Below are 6,821 nucleotides of genomic sequence, written 5' to 3'. Positions count from 1 at the left end.
ATTCTATGACTTGTCAAGTATTAGGGCATGTCTACACCAGCCCACTGAGCATTGTACTTGTGGGCTGCCTGTACTTGTGTTTTGGAAGATGGTGTGCAGTAATGTGTAGGAATGTAGCTTTTTGAGGGCAGTGCTGGGCATATACCACCACCACTAAGGTGGCAGTGGCACATTCCAATGAGACAGCATATTACCTCCTATTGCAAGGGAGCATGTGTGGAGAAGGAATGTCATTGTTTACTTCAGAGCTTCTTGGTGCAGTTGCTAAGGTGGTAGACACGGTTGTAGAATTTCAATTTTCAGTTTCCCGTTTCTCTAAGGCACAAATTCATTTAAATGAATTGAAAACTATTTGGGTTCTTTTGTCAGAGGGTACAGTTTGACATTCTATGCCTGCTGGTATGCTTCATTTTATTTTCTAAAATGGTTGCTGTGGCTATACTTGAGAGTTCATCTGGTCCCAGGAATTATCTATAATAGGCTATCATATTGAAGTATCTGTGTGATTTATAACAAAAAGCTCTGCTTCTATTTTATATTAAGGTCTGTTGGAGGAGATGTGTGTTTTGATCACTGCTTGGCTTGCATTTCCCTAAATATACCAAATCTGCTCAACTGCTATCCTTGGTTGTATGGCTTACCTGCTATCCTTCCGTGTGTAAGCTTATGCACCAGAATGACTGATGTATTTTTGAATGTTTCTGTTCTCAGTGATCAGTATAGTATTAGTTGCCTTTATGTGTGACATTTGTGCATCCAGCTAATCTAGATTCTTGAGAGGCAGGAGGAGCTTCTTACTAGGTGTCTGGCCAGACTGACAGAATGACTGACACATGCAAATTTTGGTGATGTGTATTGTGTGATCTCAGGTTCTTTCCGAGCCTTGCAACTGGCACATAACTGGCTTTGTTCTTTTAGCAACTGGCAGAATCTAACCCTTTTTCAGTTGCTGTATTTTCATTATTTCCCTGTCTTCAGTGTATTCTGTATTACAGTGTGCAGTTATTCACTAGCTAGTTCTCAGCTGAGTGAGTTTAAGGGCTCTGAGTACACACATTTGAGTTCCTGCACTTTTCATGCCTATAGATAATCTCATATATTACTTTATCTTTACAATTTGATGATCACGAGTCAGCCATTTTGTGGAAATGTATTGTTTAATTATTTTTCTTCATTCTTGATTATAATTCTTGGCACGGCATTCTGCAGATTGAAATTGTTTTTGGAGTGTTTGTAGGATTTTATATGGGTCCTCCTAGCCTGCTGCAGACACATACAGGAACTGCTGTAGCATCTGGCAATTTTTGTCTATTCCAGCTAAAAGCATGGCTGCTTTTATTTTTGTATTCCATTTATATCCTGTCTTATTGTGATCTAAAGAATGTCCATCTGCTCTGGGCAGAAAACTGATATGTTGCCAGGATTGTACTCTGCTTGCTTGGGTGTTTCTGCTGTAATATTTTCTGTATTTGATTTCACATGCTTACAGGATCCAACTCACTTCTTGCACCATGTTCAGTGCTCAAGCTTGAAATGAAGAGACATCCAAGATGGTACAGTACTCAGGTGTTCCTCTTTATAGTCCTAACTCAAGTAAAGTAAAGTAAAGGTCTCCTACACCTAATTATATTATCATTCTAGAGCTGTTTTATCCTGGATTCCAGAGCATTGACTCTGACAAGGGAGAAGTGCCAGACTGGGAGAAATCCCATTGCTGATTTTACATGTAGGCTACTCAAATGCTACTATGATTGATGGTAGCAGAAATTCCTAAAATAGATATCTATTTTTGCCTATCTACCTGCATGCATTCTGTTGCATTTTTCTTTCCTTAAGTCAAAATTAGCTTAACTAGAAACTGAATTAAACCAAATGTTCCAATCCAAGGTTTTGTCAAAATCCATATGTATTAATATTTAGCCCATTGATTTTTCACATGCATCCCATGGTTGCTAGGACATATTAGCATGACATAGTTAGTCAGGCCTGTAGTACCCATATTTTGCAACTCCTGTTCTAAAATATTTGCCTTTCTCTGACTTTACAAAGTAGTTTTAAAAATAGATATTACTCAGGTTCTTTTCTGTTTTTAACAATGTCCTTGGAGAGTTTACCACAATGACTGACACTTACTACTTTATTACAATATTGAGTTATACCATCTCAGTAAATATCTATACTCATGCAGTCTATTCTAAACAAAAACTGGGGTCAGATAACATTATTCGGCAGAGTTGAATATACCCCTCTCTCTGTTATTTTAGAGAATGGAGGGACCAGTTTTAGTAAGAGACCAGAGCTATCTGATTTAAATTACATACTTTGCAGCCCTTCCTTACATTAAAATCCTGCTTGCTACTGTTCGACAAGCAGGGAGATTAGGCATTAGTATTATGACTGAATTTTTTTGATGACAGAAAGAAAAATATTTCCGTTAACAAGCAATGACTGCAATGAAGAAGTCTGGCTCATTCATTTTCACCTAAATTGATCCATAGAACTATAAATTTTGACTTGACTCATCTGCTCAATTTCATTCTGTCAAGGATCAGTGAATGATCAGTGAATGATCTAATTGTGTGATACCTATAAAATGACTGTGTTTGCACACATCCTCATGGTCCTGAGTTTGCATTTCTTGTTCATTCTGTCTTAGGTTGTTCTTGGGGTTGAGAAGGGAACTGGCTTTATGGGAAGCTGGGGAGGTTAAGTATGTTCTGGTGTGTGACAAGACACTGGATGGTAGCAACCTGGAAAAAGCTCAGTTCTACCTTTCTTTTTCTTCTGGCACTTACATCACTGCATTTTAAATGTGTCAAAGACAGGTACTGAAATAATATAGAGAGATGAGAATATGTAAAGTTGAAATGCAAATAGGAGACATTGTAGATAGCTTCCTTCCGCTACCACTCCTATTCCAAGTCACTGGCTAGCTTCTGAAAAGAAGAAAAGGCTAAAAAAAAAAAGAAATATAGCAGACAATTTGTAATTTTGAGATACAAAAATTCATTTCGCAACAGGAAAATTAATTAAATTAAAATATACTTTATTAAAATGGTTCAATGCAGTGACTCTGATTAAGAAATAGTATTTTTCATATAAATTATGTTTTTAAACTAGATTTAAATACTTCACTAATGCTGTCAGTCATAGTCAATATCCACTATATTATATTTAACTGGATAACTTCCTAATATTTTGCAAGGTGAAATTTCATGACAGCTGTGAAGGAACTGAAACTGGTGGCTTTTATAAACGAGTCATTTATAAAAATACAACGCAATTTCCTAATAAACATTTTTTTACTTACATTTAATCCTCCACTTTGTTTGTAGGTTCTTTATGAGTGTTTCCTAATTCTAAAATGTATCTCTTGAAAAACATTTCTTAAAACTGTACCCATGTAGGGAGACATTTAATGATACTGTCAAGATAAATGTAGTGTCCATAAAAGAGGATGTTTATACATTATAATGCCTATTTATCTTTGTATTTCTGCCAGTATAAGTAAAACATTTGAACAGTTCTATTTTTTGTATAGTCTGTAATGAGCTCCATGGACTTGTTTTATATATGTATTTATTTAGTTCATTGAAATATTAATGCCTACACCCATCTAGGTAGTTATAAAGCGGTAAAGATAACACCAAAACTGACTGGTTTCACTTTGTGTGTGGGAATTGAGTAGATTTAAGGCTGTGGTACTATCTACTTTGCTAATATTTACACTTTCTTAAAGCAATAGTTTTGGATTTACTCTATAGCCTAGAACTAGCAATATATTAGATTGAAGTAGAAACGTCCAGCATGAGTCCTTTGCTCCTTGCCATTAGTGACTGCAGATAACAGGGACATTGTTGCATCACTTCCCCCCACACCTCTTGGAGTACTAGCACAAGGGACAGTTGTGAGGTCTTACATGGAAATACTATTGGTGGAAGAGAAACAGGGTGCCTCCTGTTTCCCCACTCCTTTGGTAGACCACAACACCTCCTACATAGGTAAGAAAAATATACCAAATATATAGCAATTATAACTTGGACTGAAGTCTTTGTAACTCCTTCCCTCTGCTAAGTTGTAGGGAAAATAACTTGACAGACTCTTGGGGAACTTGTGCTACAATGTGCCTAAGTGTGTGAGCTGTGTCAAAAGTCCATAGTAGATGAAAAGTATAACTTTCAGTCAAATAGAGCCTTGAGACCTGCCTCTGAGAGGAAGGTTTTGGACAGCAGCTCCAAGGAAAGGAGTTTGAATGATTGCTTGTCACTCAGCCACTATCAATGCCCAGGATTGTTCAAGATTTTTTCTCCTATGGATGGGATCCCCTACTTATAAATATTTGCAAAAACACCAAAGCAAGGTGAGCTGGTGTGTGTTTGTGTGAACACAGTGGTTTGTTTTGCATGTTTTAAGACAACCTAAGCCATGAACTGAAAAGTGTTGAATTTCATATTCTTAAAAGAAATACCTTTCTCTCCTTAGTAGCACATAGATTTTTTTGGTATTACTTTTGTATTTTGATTCTTGTTATTCCCTACTAAGAGCTTAGAAATATTTGCTATGTCACTGAAGCACTAGCTAGTTTAGTTATTAATTTAACTTGGTACACAAGTATTTTGTATACCCACTGTATTTACCCAAAGGCAGGTGGAGAAGAAAGAATTCCGTGTGCCCTTGTTTGAGCTCTCCTATATTTGGGATTGTTCTTTGTGGAACAGGTGGAAGTTCAACATACCATACAGAAAACAGAAGATGAGCTTCTATTTCATGCAGTCATTACTTTTTGTGAGTATAGCAACTACACTCTGAGACCAACGGTGAAACAAGAAGAAATTGCTCCTCTTAGGCTATGAAGAGACATCACATTTTCTCTCAGGGCATATTGCAATTGTTCAGACATCCATTTCCCTTGTCCTGGGGTAGACCCTAAAAAGGTTTAAAGGATAAGATCTGCTAACATTTTGTCTTGGGACATTGCAAAGTGCATCTGTCCCAGGATTGCATCATTGGATCAGTGGCAGAAAAATGGCAGTGCATTCAGCTACTCAGTAAACCCCAGCTGGAAGGGTAACATGTATACATGCTAATCTTGAAACTTTCTTTTCCCAGACAAGCACAGGCAAAACTGGTGCAGGGACAAATGCAGTGTCTGTTCACATCCTTAGAGGCATAAATCTCTTTCTTCTTGACTTGTTAAGGAAGTAGTTTTGTGGTGTTCCATGCACTACTGGCAGTGCCAAAGTTTAGCTTAAACTATGTTCATTCTTAAAAAGCTCTCTCCATTTTCTTTGCACTTATGGCAGGTGCACATATTTCACTGAGGATCTTCTACTGTAGGGGTGGGCAAAAAATGGCTTGCAGGCTGGATCCGGCCCATCAGGTACTTTCAACCAGCCTGTGGCCCCCACCAAGGAATTCTAATTCAGGGCATTTGACTGATTAGGGCCTTTGGCTAATTAGGCTAACCCCACCCTTCCCTTCTGCCCATGAGGATGGGAACAAGGCATTCAGGTATACAACCACTATAACATGCTCTATTGCACCTTGCTCCCACCCTTGTGGGTGGAGGGGCAGGGCCAGCATGCAGGTTCCGGGCAGGGCTGCTGCTGCTACTGCTGCAGCCACTGGGGACCTGCTTGTCTTCCCCAGAATCCCACTGGTTCTGGGCAGCAAGTAGGGAAATGTCAGGGGTGGGGTGGAGCTACTGCTGGGTGGGAGCACAGAGCATAGGACTGAGACGGGCAGCAGCACAGAGCCCCTGCCCAGGGGGGTGGTGGCAGCACAGAGCTTGGGTGGGCAGAATGTGTGTGTGAGGGAGGGTGGTGGGGTGACTCTTCCCATGTGGTGTAGCTCTGGCATGCAGTGGCAGCAGCAGGCAGGGGCACTCAGGGTGCTTGTGCCTGGCAGGGGCAGCGCTGAACATTGTGATGAGGAGTGCAGCCCCTGACAGGCCACTTCTATCGCTGGTGCTCCCCACCAGATGCATGCAGCAGGGGGTGGGGAAGGCAGCTGACTCCATCATGTGGGGCTTAACTCCTGTGCTGCATGAGCACAGGGGTTGTGCATATGATAGAGATGGCCTGGTGGGGGCTACACTCCTTGTCACAATGTGCAGCATTTTCCCTACCAGGTACCAGTGCTGGGCACAAGCACCCTGAGTGCCCCTGCTTGCTGCTGTGCCATGGGGGATATGTGGGGGGGTCCTCACCCCCCCATTGCACCCCAGAAATGCCACAAATCCACATCCTGCCACCACATCCCCCACATATACACAACCCCCAACATATCCTATGCCCTCCCATACACAGCCACACCCCTCACAAACTGCTTCCACACACTTCACCATACACCCACGCCCCCTACACTTCACTACACACACACACACACACACACACACTTGCACACCCACACACCCCATCACACACACATGAATGCACACATCCCTCACCCCACCATACACACAATATACAAGACTAAGAATATATTTTTGAGTTATTATGCAATCACCCAATCACCTCTATATACAGTACACAAACACAAATCACGGCAACAATTTTTTGGTAATAAAATTAAAATATGTTATAGAAGTTGCTTGACTTTTAGTGTATGATTTGGGTTATTTTCTGGTTCTAAGATGGCAAGCCCCCCCCCAGGAGTATTTCCAGGGGGCAAGAGGAGGGACTTCCAGTGGGAAAGGTCAGGGATTAGGGTTGGGATGGCAACCAAGATGGTGACCAGGGGACAGGGCAAGTGTCAACAGGTGGGGCTGCCCAAGCGGCCCTCAAAAGCTCACCAAAACTTCTTAAGTGGCCCTCCACCTG

Source organism: Crocodylus porosus, unplaced genomic scaffold (genome assembly GCF_001723895.1).
Source record: "Crocodylus porosus isolate Cpor-Errol unplaced genomic scaffold, CroPor_comp1, whole genome shotgun sequence".
Taxonomy (NCBI): Eukaryota; Metazoa; Chordata; order Crocodylia; family Crocodylidae; genus Crocodylus; species Crocodylus porosus.
This window is presented reverse-complemented; position numbering follows the sequence as displayed.